This window comes from Sorex araneus, chromosome 6 (assembly GCF_027595985.1).
Source record: "Sorex araneus isolate mSorAra2 chromosome 6, mSorAra2.pri, whole genome shotgun sequence".
NCBI classification, from domain to species: domain Eukaryota; kingdom Metazoa; phylum Chordata; class Mammalia; order Eulipotyphla; family Soricidae; genus Sorex; species Sorex araneus.
The window spans coordinates 36,623,807-36,638,199 of NC_073307.1; positions in this window are offsets into that span (position 1 = coordinate 36,623,807).

Below are 14,393 nucleotides of genomic sequence, written 5' to 3' on the forward strand. Positions count from 1 at the left end.
CCGGCTCCACCCACCATCCCGAGACGCCCCTCGAGTCTCCTCCCTGCAAGCTTGTACCTCTGTCCAATAGGCAATGAAGGATGGCAGTCACCATGCTGCTGCCGAGGGGGAAAAGTGGAAGGGACAATGCCCTTTCTCACCCAGGGTGGCATGGGGCCGTAGTTTAATTTATAGTCCAGGAGCATTTCTGCCAAAAGCCACTGAGTTCCGAGATTGGTTTGTGTGCCTCTGAGATCATGGCCATTCAGGAGCCGGCAGAGCCTTTCGTGGGCGGCAGCTTGGGGTCTCGTCAGCCTGTCTGCACTTTTAACGTACATACACTGGCATCAGAAGCATCCATCAAGGACCTGATGGTTCAAGCACAGAAGGTCAAGTACAACATCATTGGATTGACCGAGACGAGAAGGCATCAATCACATCATGCCATTTTTGACACTGGAGAAGAACTGTTCCTCAGAATATGTGACAGTAGAGGTGTGGGTGGTGTCAGTGTCCTCATCAACATAAACTTGGCCATGAGCATTGATTCATTCGAATGCCTAACAACCCAAATCGGATGCTTACATTTGAATAGATGTGGCTCATTGGCGGCAGTTTCTATCTTTGTCATCTATGCACCAACATCCAACTACAACAAAGAAAAAATTGAAAAATTCTGCATGGAGCTGGAGAAGTTCTATAAAGAAGACCACACCTTCTACAAGGTCATTGCCAGTGATTTTAACACCAAGATAGGACCGAGAAGGTCACCTGAAGAACTTCACAGTGGGATTCATGGCCTAGAATGGAACGAACAGGGTGAGAGACTGTCTGAGTTCATCATGTTGACCAAGACCATCCGTGGTAACACGCAGTTCCAGAAAGCCGAATCTAAACACTGGTTATGGGAGTCTCCTGGTGGACAGTTGCACAACGAAATTGACCACATCATATTCAATTGACAGTTTTGCCTGACCAGTGACCCTGTTGTCCAAAATTCCAAATAGGATCAGACCACCATCTCCTTCATGTGAAATTCACCAACTGGGAGCTCTTTGGCACTATTGCAGCAATATGGGAAGATGCCATCATTGGCAACATCGATGAGGAATATGATCGATTGGTTCAGCATCTCCATGATTATGCAAGGAATGCCAAGAAAGAGAAAGCCATAAAAAGTTGCCTGTCTTGGGGGTTGGAGCGATAGCACAGTGGGTAGGGCGTTTGCCTTGCATGCAGCCGACCTAGGTTCGATTCCCAGCATCCCATATGGTCCCCTGAGCACTGCCAGGAGTAACTCCTGAGTGCAGAGCTAGGAGTAACCCCTGTGCATCACCGGGTGTGACCCAAAAAGCAAAAAAAAAAAAAGTTGCCTGTCTTCAGAAACTCTCGAGCTCATTCGCCAACGTGGTTTGGCGCGAGCCTCAGGCAATCACAAGCTAAGTCCGAGCTTTCAAATCTGCAAGAGAAGTGATAAAGGAAGACCTCAAAGAGAGAAGAGCAGGAGTGTTGGCAATTGAGGCAGAAGCCAGAAAAAGTATTTACTAAGCCTGCCTGTCTTTCAACAACTATAAGACCTAGATGACTGCCCTCTGACGTCCTGATGGATCTATCACATCTTCCAGAAGGGCAATGGAAAGGTTATCCACAACTTGTAATCGGATCTCTTCCATAACCACGTCCACCTGCCCACATACTAAATTCTGCAGGATGGATATGTTGTTCCCAGCATTCTCCCTTATGAAATTCGACATGCCATTTTGTCAGCAAAGATGTGCACAGCACTCGGTCCAGAAGGTCAGAAATGGACACCTGAAGAATCTGCAGCCAGTACTCATCAATACACTGGCTCAGCTCTTCACACACTGTCTGAATGCAAGGTTCCCCCCCAATGGAAAATCAGCAGGACTGTTCTGTTGTACAAGAAGGGAGACATCCACGACATCAGCATCTATTGTCCGATCTGCCTGTAGTCCGTTGTCTACAAGTTATTCACTTGAGTCATCCTGAATAGGATTGGCAGAACACTAGATGAAGGACAAGCATGTGAGCAATCCGGCTTCCAACAAGGATCCAGCACCATCGACCATATCCACACTGTGACCAAGCTCATTGAGGTTTTGCAAGAGTTCAAGATGCTGCTCTGTCTAACGTTCATCGTTTTAAAGAAGGCCTTTGATTCTGTTGAGACTGAAGCCGTCATTGAAGCCCTAGCCAAACAGGGCATTCAAACTCAATACATCAGGATCCTCCATGAGCTGTATTAGATTCACCACCAGGATCTCACCATTCTACAAGGAAGTTATCATTGACATAAAGAGAGGGGTTCAGCAGGGTGATACCATTTCACGAAATTCTTCAGTGCCACCCTCGAGAATGTCATGCGACAACTGGAATGGGAAGGAATGGGAGTGAAGGTAGACGGTTGGCAACTAGACCACCTCCGCTTCGCTGATGACATCGTTCTCATAACACCAAACATTAGCCAAGCAGCACAAATGCTGGCCGAGTTCAACCACGAGTGTAGAAAGGTTGGACTTCAGCTGAATCTCAGCAAAATGATGTTCATGAAAAATGAACTAGTCCCTGATGTTCCATTTGCTCTCAATGGAATGAACATCTCTGGATGCAGCAGCTCTGTGTACCTGGCTAAAGAACTCAACATGAGGAACGACTTGGCGCCAGAACTGCACAGGAGGAAGAGAGCAGTGTGGAACGTCTTCAAGAGCGTCGAAGAAGTGGTTAAGAGGACGAAGAACTCCGGGCACATCTTTTCGACTCCACTGTTCTTCCTGCACTAACATATGCCTCAGAGACTTGAGCCCTACACAAAGAGAATGAGAATGCTATGCGGGTATCCCAAAGAGGAAACGAAAGAACTATGCTTGGAGTATCACTTTTCACTCAAGTGAGAGAAGGAATCCAGAGTTCCGACCTCCGTCGAAGATCGTGAATCAGGGACGCTGTCTCATTTGCCAAGATGTTGAAAATCAGATGGGCCGGACATGTAATGTGATTTGGAAATGATCACTGGACTAGAGCTGTTACGGACTGGAGTCCATGGAACGTCAAAAGAATGCATGGCTGCCCACCTATCACATGGCCAGACTTCTTCATCAAGACCCTGAACAAAGGTTTAAGGCTCTTCCTGTTCCTGGAGTGAGCAGATGCCCTTGGGCTACACTAGCAGGCGACAGGGACTGGTGCCCACTAGAGCAAATTTATGAGCAACGGGTGACAAGCGATACAAGTGAAGATAACTTATGCAATAAAATAAATTATGCTTTAATCACTGTTCCCTTGATTAACTTGCTTGAAAAGAAAGGAAATGGCAGGCATGAAAAAAAGACTTTCCAGTGAGCGACCCCCAGGCAGCCAATTTACCTGACCGCTGATGCAATCTACAAGGCTGTGGCTTTGTGACTTTGCAGGTTAGAAGCCAAGGGGGCGTTGCTTCCCAAGCAGCAGCTGTTCATGCTGCAGTCAGTTAATTTCCCTCTTCATATTCCATTAGAACCACAAATTAGCCTCTTCTTCGGAACCGCTAGGGTGCTCCATGACCCAACAAGATTAGGCCAATACTCCAGGAGACCCTACACCAATCTACATTCCTTCCAAAGCCACCTAAGCAATTATGAACAGAATAATCCAAACTGCAAAGGTCGAAATGGTAAAGCAATGCAGAAACCCACCAGGCTTAGTGAGTGAAGAAGCTGGCCAAGGTGAGCCAATGAGTAATACTGACCTCTCTGATAAGGAATTTAGAATGGAACTGTTAAGGATGCATAAGGAGCTCAAATAAACAAAGGAATACACTGCCAATAAAATACAGGAGGATATCAGAGCAGAAATGAGGAAGATGCAAGCGAAAATACAAGCAGAAATGAGAGATCTGAAAAACCTGGTAGGTGAAACGAAAAACTCATTGGAAGACCTCAGAGGCAGAGTTAACAGCTGCTAAAGACAGAATCAGTGAGCTTGAAGATGAGGTGCAGAGAATCTCCAGACCACAGCAGAAGATGGAAAAGACCCTCAAAATAAACCAACAGATGACAAGAGAAAACTGGAGGAGCAACATAAGAGGAACAACATAAGAATCATTGAATTACTTGAGGGGCAGGAAGAGAACCCTGAAGAAGCAACCGTCAAAGTTATTGCTGAGATTTTCCCAGAGCTGAAGAGTGCATGCACCAAAATCCATCGGTCTGATGAGTACCAGCTAAAATAAATCCAAATAAAAATATTTGGAGACACATACTAATCAGAATGACAAAAACCAAAGATCAAAGAAGGAAATTGCTCATAAAGGAGCATCTCTAAGATTCACAGCAGACTTATCAGATGAAAGAAACCCTCTGGCCCTACGACAGTGGTGGGATGTAGGGAACAAACTTAATGAAATGAACACCTCACTAAGAATACTTTACCCAGCCACACTCTCATTCATATTTGAAGAAACAATACCTAACAGCACATGTAAAGAACAACTCAGAATCTTCATAGACTCAAAACCATTGTTACAAGAACTAAGTGGGTTACTTTAAGACAAGACAAGCTCCACGACTACATCAAACTCCTACATAAAGATAGCATAAATCCCCATTACAATAATCTCTCTCAATGTTAATGAACTAAATGCACCAATCAAGAGGCACAGAGAGGCAGGATGGAATAGAAAATTGAACTCAACATTCTGTGGCCTGCAAGAAACACATCTGAACATTCAAAGCAAACATAGGCTCAAAGTCAAAGTCTGGAAAACAATTCTCCAAGCAAATAACACCCTTAAAAAGGCTAGGGTAGCCATACTAATATCAGACCAGATAGACTTCAGGCTGAAGAGGGTGATAAGAGAAAGTGAAGGTCATTTCTTAATTATCAAGGCATTGGTACATCAGGAAGAATTCACACTCCTAAATGTATATGCATCTAATGAGGAACTAGCAAAATACTTAAAACAACTGCTCATAGACTATCAGAAAGACATTGATAGCAACATAGCAGTAGTTGGAGATTTCAATACCACTTTCCTACCTTTCAATAGATCAATTTGACTAAAGCTCATCAAGGAAATACTTTGTTTGAGGTAAAAAATGGAAAAGAGGGAGTTAGTAGATATGTATAGGATTTTTTTCATCCCCCAAAAGCTGAATACGCACTCTTCTTCAGTGCACATGGGACATTCTCCAAGATAGACCACATTGTGGGTCACAAAACATACCTAAATAAGATCAAGAAGATAGAAATTGCATCAACTATCCTTTCAGACCATGATGAATTGAAAATAGAAGTTAATCACACATGAAAACAGATAATCAAAGCAAACACCTGGGAATTAAACAGCTCACTACTGAACAACCAGTGGGTTAGATAGGAAATCAAAGAGGAAATCAAACGATTCCTGGAAACAAATGAGAATGAGGACATGAGCTACCAGAACCTGTGGTACACAGCAAAAGCAGTGTTAAGAGGAAAGTTTATAGCTCTGCAAGCATTCATCAGGAAGGGATAAAGGACCCACATCAATAACTTACCAACACAGCTTAAGCTCTTGGAAAATGAACAAAAAAAAGGAGCGCAAACCAGGCAGGAGGAAGAAAAATAATAAAACTTAGAGCAGAAATCAATGAGCTGGAATCCCCAAAAACAGTCCAAAAGATCAACAAAATCTAGAGCTGTTTCTTTGAGATCGATAAGCCACTAGTGAGACTCACAAAGAAACAGAGGGAGAGAAACTTAATAAACCAAATCAGAAATACAAAGGGGGATATCACAACAGAAATTACAGAAATCCATAGAATCATCAGAGACTACTTTGTAAATCTTTATGGCATGGAACAAGAGAACTTTGAAGAAATGGATAAATTACTGGATTCTTATAACCTCGCAAGGCAGAATGAAGGAGATTTGGAATACCTGAACAGACCTATCACCATCTAGGAAATTGAAATGGTAATCAAAATTATCCCCCAAAACAAAATACCAGATCCAGATGGATTCACTAGTGAATTCTTTCAAACCTTTAAAGAGGATCTATTGTCAATCCTTTTCAAACTTTTCCAGAAAATTGAAGAAACAGAAACAAGCCCGAACATTTTTTTAAATCCTGTACATTTCCTTCCTTCCTTCCTTCCTTCCTTCCTTCCTTCCTTCCTTCCTTCCTTCCTTCCTTCCTTCCTTCCTTCCTTCCTTCCTTCCTTCCTTCCTTCCTTCCTTCCTTCCTTCCTTCCTTCCTTCCTTCCTTCCTTCTTTCCTTCCTTACTTCCTTACTTCCTCCCTCCCTCCCTCCCTTCCTTCCTTCTCTTTCTCTCTTTTTTCTTTTTTTTTAATTTTATTGAATCAGCATGTGGAAAACTACAATGCTTTCAGGTTTAAGTCTCAGTTATACAATACTGAAACAACCATCCCTTCACCAGTGCCCATATTCCACCACCACCAAAAAAAAAAACACCAAAAACCCAGTATACCTCCATCCCCCCCCCCCCGAATTGATACATTTCACTTTACTTTCTCTTTACTTTAGTTACATTCAATATTTCAACAAAAACCTCACCATTATTGTTATGAGTTCCCCACTAGAGTCAGACCTGTTGTAAAGAGATATGAGGTCGCACGATTTTGGATTTCTGTATTTTAGCAACTAAGCCCAGGGAAATTTCTTCCAGATATTGGATCATTGCAAGCTTGTAACTTTCATCTGTAGTCCTCATAATATGGCGGTCACCATGCCCTTCACCCCCGGCAAGGAAAAAGGCGAGAGAGAGAGAAATACCTTTTCCCTCCTGGGCAGGCATGGGGCCGTAGCTTAGTTCTCAGTCTGGAGACATTCTGCAAGGAGCTGCCCATACTAAAAGTAGTTTAGCTGGCCTCTGGAGTCATGCTCATGCAGCTGCGGAGAGGCCACACACGTGCATCCCCCAGGATCACATCTTGGCGGCGACCTCTTTCTTTCTTTCTTTTTTAAATTTTATTGAATGACTGTGAGATAGTTACATGCTTTTATGTTTGGGTTACAATCACACAATGATCAAACACCCATCCCTCCACCAGTGCACATTCCCCAACACCAATATCCCCGGTATACCCCTCCTTTCCCACCCTCTCCCTGCCTCCATGGCAGACAATATTTCCCATTCTCTCTCTAGTTTGGGGCATTATGACTTGCAACACAAACACTGAGAGGTCATTATGTTCGGTCCATTATCCACTTTCGGTACGCATCTCTCATCCCGACTGATTCGTCTAGCCATCATTTTCTTAGTGATCCCTTCTCTATTCCATCTGGGGTCATATGGGAGCTCAATTTCTAGTTTTTGAATGACTGTCCATATTGTCTTCCAGAAATGCTGGACCAGTTGGCATTCCCACCAACAGTGAAAGAGCATCTTCCCCCCGCCCCACATCCATGTCAGCACTGGTTGCTTTTGTTCTTTTGGATGTGCGCCAGTCTTTGTGGTGTGAGATGATATCTCATTGTTGTTTTGATTTGCATCTCCCTGATAACTAGCGATGTGGAGCATTTTTTTATGTGCCTTTTGGCCATGAACTGTTTTTATGAAGCAAATATCACCCTGTTCTCCAAAGCAGACAGAGATACCACAAAAAAGAAAATTACATACCAATATCCCTGATGAACAGATAAGAAGATTCTCAATAAAATGCTAGCAAATAGAATCCAACAACTCATCACAAAGATCATACACCATGACCAGGTTGGATTCACCAAGGGATGCAAGGATGGTTTAACATTCGCAAGTCAATCAACATAATACACCATAACATAAAAGAAAGGTTAAAACTTTCTAACACCAGACACAAAAGTCAGACCAAAATGGATAAAAGACTTTAATATCAAACCTGAATCCATAAGGTTCATGGAACAAAATGTGAGCAGAACCTTCCATGACATTGAAGCTAAAGGCATCTTCAAAGATGAAACACCACTGGGGCTGGAGTGATAGCATAGCGGGTAGGGCGTTTGCCTTGCACGCGGCCGACCCGGGTTCAAATCCCAGCGTCCCATATGGTCCCCTGAGCACCGCCAGGAGTAATTCCTGAGTGCAGAGCCAGGAGTAAACCCTGTGCATCGCCAGGTGTGACCCAAAAACCAAAAAAAAAAAAAAAGATGAAACACCACTAACTAAGCAAGTGGGAGCAAAGACAGATAAATGGGACTACATTAAACTCAGAAGCTTCTGCACCTCAAAAGAAACAGTAACTAAGATACAAAGAGAGCCCACAGATTGGGAAAAATATTTACCTAATACCCAGCTGGTAAGAGGTTAATACCAAGATATATAAGGCACTGGCAAAACTTTACAAGAAACAAACTCCCATCAAAAAATGGGGAGAGGAAATGAACAAACTTCCTCAAAGAAGAAATACAAATGGACAAAAGACTCATGGAAAATGCTCTACATCAATAATCATCAGGGAGATGAAAATCAAAACAACAATGAGATATAATCTTACACCACAGAAAAAGTACACATCAAAAAGAACAAGAATATCAAGTGCTGGCATAGATGTGGGGAGATGGGGACTCACCTTTATTGTTGGTGGGAATGCGGATTGATCCAGCCTTTCTGGAGAACACTATAGGCATTTCTCAAAAAGCTAGAAATTGAGCTTCCTATGACCCTGAAATACCATTTCTGGGAATATACCCTATGGGCCCCAAATCACACTGCAGAAATGTTATCTGCACTGGTTAAAGAAACTATGATATATCTACACAATGGAATATTAAGCAGCAGTTAGGAAAAATGAAGTTATGAAATTAGCTTATAAATGGATAGACACGAGACAGTATCATGCTGAGTGAAATGAGTCAGAAGGAGAAAAACAGACAGAATGATTGTACTCATTTGTGGGTGATAAAAAATATATAAGACTAATATCCGGGCTGGAGCAATAGCACAGTGGTTGGGCGTTTGCCTTTCACAGGACCGACCTGAGTTCGATTCCTCTGCCCCTCTCGGAGAGCCCAGCAAGCTACCGAGAGTATTGAGCCTGCGCGGGCAGAGTCTGGCAAGCTACCCGTGCATATTGGATATGCCAAAAACAGTAACAATAAGTCTCTCAATGAGAGACGTTACTGGTGCCCGCTCAAACAAATCAATGAGCAACGGGATGACAGTGACAGTAACAGTGACTGTCTTTACTGAATAGCGAAATTTCCTTTCAAAAGGAAGTTCATCCTAATCTACAGATATTTAAAGCCTTCCCTTTGCATTGGGATCAAGAAAAGTTTATTCCTTTCCTAGGACTGCTATAACAAAGTGCATTGCTTAAAACAACAGACACTTGTTGTCTCACAGTTCTGGAGGCCAGAAGTCTACAATCAAGCTGTTGGCAGGTGTTGGCAACTTCTTCTGATGACTTTAAGGGAGGATTCCTCCTTATCTCTTCTCACTTCTCTTGGATGCCAGCAAACTCTGACATCACTCCTATATCTGTCTCCATCCTCCTGTAGTATTTCCCTCTGTGTATGTCTTTGTAACTCTTTTAGAAGAACAACAGTCATGTTGAAGTAGGACACAGCACTCTCTAGAATGACTTTACCTTAACTTGACTACATCGTCAAAGACCCTATTTCCAAACAAGGTCACATTCGTAAATACTGAAAATGTGTAGATACTTCTATTCTTTGTAGATAAGACTTCTATTCTATGTAGATAACTATAAAATCTGAGAAAAAAATAGAGGTCCAGGGCTAGAGTGACAGTGTAGTGGGAACAGCCAACCCAGGTTCCATACCCAGCACTCCATGTGGTTGTCCTCACACCAGCCTACCCCAAGCCCACCAGGAATGATGATCCCTGAGCACAGAGCCAGAAGTAAGCCTTGAGCACACAGAGGATGGCCTGCAAACAAACAAAAAATTAGAGGATGAATATGCGGTGTTTCATGACTTGGAAGGCTCAGAATTATAAATACACTACACCTTTCCATAGTGGTCTATCTTGTAAGCAGAAATACAATTCCAATAAAAATAACAGTATGGGGATACTGATTCTCAAGTTTCTGTGGACACAGTAAAAACGAAGAATAAACAAGTCTCCTTGAGCTTCTGCCCACTCCCTCCCCTCTGATCTCAGAGGTAAGTAGGTCTGACAGAGGTAAGTAGATCTGACCAAGTTAGTACTTGAATGGATTCCCCTTGGGAATACTGGGGGCTAGGGCCCTTGGAAAACAAGGAGATAGATGTTTTGCATGGAGGACCCCTGGATTGGATCCCTGGCATTGCTAGAGACAACCTCCTTCCAAACAATCCAGGCACGGATAGCCTGACTGCTGTCAGGTGTGGCCCCCAAACAAACAAACAAACAAAAACCGAAACCCAAGTAAAAAACACCAAGAATCCATTGATCAAAGTAGAGGACGCAATTCAATTCATCCAGAGAAGGCAGTACACAAACGCTTATTATAGAGCTATTTTAATGAGGACAATGTGGTATTGGCACACAGACAAATATGCCTGTCAAAGAGAAAGGGGGACCACAAATCAACCCATACATGTACGGACACTTGCTCTGTGACAAGTAACATTATAGAACAGTGAGAAACGAAGATTTTTTTTGCAAGTTGTGCTAGAACAAATGACTATTCATAAGGAAAAATGAATTTTACTCCGATCTTATGTTATGTACCAGTGCAGCAACTTAAGCACATAGATGATTTTCACAAACATAAATATGAACAAACAAATATGAACATACTAAAAATTTCATTCCTATAAAAATTAAATCTGAACAAACCATAATATGAGAAGTGAGAATTGTGATTTATTTGGGAAGAAGAAAAGTGATAGTAACTGAAAGGGGATATGAGGAAAGTTTCCTGAGAACTGGTGAATATTTTCATTCTTTTTTTGGGGGGAGAAGGTTGATTTTTGGTCAACACATGGCACTTCTCCAAGCTTACTCCTGGCTCTGTGCTCAGGTGTGGTGCTCAGGGAATCCTATGTGATGTTGGGGTTTGAACCCAGGTCAGAAGCATACAAGACAAGTACCTTAGCCCCTGTATTCTCCCTTCATCTCAATGAATAGTTAATTTTAAGGTTATCCTAAATTTTTTTTCTTAGAATGTTTTTAAAGTTCAGCACTTTTAGGATAGTCATTTTAACTTTTAATCCTTCCAATCCATGAAAAGAGATGTGTTTTCATTTCCTGTGTCTTCTTTAATTTCTTTTAATAGTGATTTATAGTTTTCTTTGTGTAAGTATTTCACTTCCTTTGTTATCTTGATTTCTAGGTTTCTGGGGTATAACTGGGAATAGGACTACCTTTTAATTTCTCTTTTACTTCCTTGACTGCATATAGAAATACTACAACTTTCTGCATGTTTATTTTGTAGCCTACCACTTTACAGGTTTATTGTTTCCATGTGACTTTTTTGGGGGGTAAGTCTTTAGGGTTTTCTCAACATAATATTATGACATTTGTAAATATTTACAGTTTGAATTCTTTTCTAATCTGGATATCTTTTCTTTTTCTTATTTAACATCTGTGGCTAAGACTTCTAATATACTGAATAACAGTGGTGAGAGTGAACATCCTTGTTTTGGGTCAGATCTTAGAGGAAAGGCTTTCAGTTCTTTACCACTAATTATGATGTTATCTGTGGGTTTGTGGTAAATGGCTTTCATTTATTGAGGTAATTTCTTCTATCCTCATTTATCTTTCTTTTTTTTTTTCATTTTGGTGATGCACAGGGGTTACTCCTGGCTCTGCACTCATGAATTACCCCTGGCAGTGCTCAGGGGACCATATGGGATGCTGGGAATCGAACCTGGGTCAATTGCGTGCAAGACAAATGCCCTACCCACTGTGCTATTGCTCCAGCCCCTCATTTATCATTTTTTTAAAATCATGAATGGGTAGTAGATCTTGTCAAGTGCTTTTTCTGCATCTACTGATATGATAAATATATATATATATATATTTTCAACACTTTCCTTATATTGATACAGTATATTACATTGATTGACTTGTATATATTAACCCTCCTGGCATTTCTTAGACAAATTCCACTTGATTGTGGTATTTGATACCTTTAATGTGTTATTGTATTTAGTTAACTAGTTTCCCTGCCCGCCCCGCCTCGCCCCCCCCACCCCCGCCGCTTTCCTTTATTATTTTATGGCTGTGCTCAGGATTAGTTTTGTCTCTGAGCTCAGAAATCACTCCTGGTGGAACTTGGAGGACTATATGGGGTACTGGGGATTGAACCCAGTCAGTTGCATGCAAGATACAAGTCATATCTGCTGTGCCATCTCTCCAACCCTGGTTCACTGATTTTTTTTTAAATTGAGAATCTGCATCTACATTCATCATCAATATTGGTCTATAATTTTTTAGTAATATCTCTTGCCTCTGAATATAGGTTTCATATAAAATGTCTAGGAGAATTCCTGTTTCTTAGATTTTCTGGAAGAGTCTCAATAAATTTTCAGAGCCTGAGAAGTAGTTCTTCTGTAAAGGTTTGGAAGAACTCATTAGTAAATCCACTAACGGGAGTTTTGTTTTCCGAGAGACTTTAAATTACCATTTTGATCTCCTTGTAATTGCTATGTTCAGGTGTTCTACTTCCTCCTAACACAGATCAAAAAAGGACTCAAAAAATTAATAGTATTCCTAATATGCACCCATTTCTTCTAGGTTTTCCAATTTTGTGGCATAAAGTTTTTCATGATAATGATGATCTTCTGAACTTCTGTGGTATTGTAATGTTTCTGCATTTATTTCTGATTCAGGTTATTAAAATTTTCTTTCTGTTTTGTGAGTCTGGAAAATGGCTTGTCAATTTTGTTTTTGTTTATTCTTGAAAAAACTAGTTCTTATTTTTGTAGGTCTGTTGGGGGATTCTATTTTGTTGAGTTTTGCTCTAACTTTTATTATTTCCTTCCTTCTGCTTTCTTTGGGCTCCCTTTGTTTATCTTTCATAGTAACTTAAGATGTGTAGTTAGGTTATTAGAGACTTTTCTTGCTGCATTGCTATGAAGTTCCCTCTTTGAACTTTTGCTGTGTTCCCATATGTTCTGATAACTTGTGTTTTCATCTGCATTGGTTTTCAAGCAACCTTTTGTTTCCATTATGATTTTCTTTGTGACAGACTGGTTGTGCAGTGGTAAGTTGCTTAGTTCCAAAGTATTTGAGTTTATCCTGACCATCTGGTTAAAAACACAAGTTCTGTACAGGCCCCATCAAAATTCCCATGTTATTTTTTTGGGGGGGGGGTCACACCTGGCGATGCACAGGGGTTACTCCTGGCTCTGCACTCAGGAATTACCCCGGGAGGTGCTCAGGGGACCATATGGGATGCTGGGAATCGAACCTGTGTTGGCCACGTTTAAGGCAAATGCCCTACCCACTGTGCTACTGCTCCAGCCCCCCATGGTATTTTTTAATGACATGTACCAGATGCTGTTAAAATGTATATGGAGTAATGAAACTCCCAGAATAGCCTAAAACGATCCTGGGGAAAAAAAGATGATCGGAGGCTTTTCTTTTCCCAATTTTATTTTATTTATTTATTTTTTTAAATTTTATTTTATTGAATCACCATGTGGAAAATTACAATGCTTTCAGGCTTAAGTCTTAGTCATACAATGCTGAAAAAACCATCCCTTCACCAGTGCCCATATCCCACTACCAAAGACAAAAAAAAAAATAAACACAGTACACCTCCCATCCAGCCCACCCCCGCACCCCCCACCTTGTAACTGATAAATTTCACTTTACTTTCTATTTACTTTAGTTACATTCAACATTTCAACACAAATCTCACCATTATTATTAGGAGCACCCCACTAGAGTCAGACCTGTTGTGAAGAGAAATGAGGTTTTGTATTTCTGTACTTTTAACAACTAAGTCCAGGGAGATTTCTTCCGGATATTCGATCATTGCAAGCTTGCAAACCCCATCTGTGGTTGTCATAATATGGCGGCCCCCACGCCCTTCATCCCCGGGAAGGGACAGGCGAGAGAGAGAAATACCTTTCCCCTCCCGGGCGTTCTTTTCCCAATTTTAAATTAGACTAAAAAGCAACAGAAATAAGACTGTGTGGTACTGAAATGAAGACACAATCTGAGAATGATAGAATAGAATTGAGAGCCCAGAGACAGACCTTCAGGTATGTGGACTGAACATTTAGCAAAGGATTTAGGTATAGGAAGTGAGCAAGAAAGACTCTTCAATAGTTAATATTGGGAAAACTGCTTAACCCATGCAAATAAAACAACTCAGAACCTGTGCACAAGCTCATTCAAAATGGATTATTAGACCTGTGCTCATGACTACATCAAGCAAAACATAGGCAGAACTCTATAGCTATTGACTCTAAAAACATCTTCAATGACTTAATGTCGTTAGTCAAATGAAACTATATCAAATTAAGAAGCTTCTATACT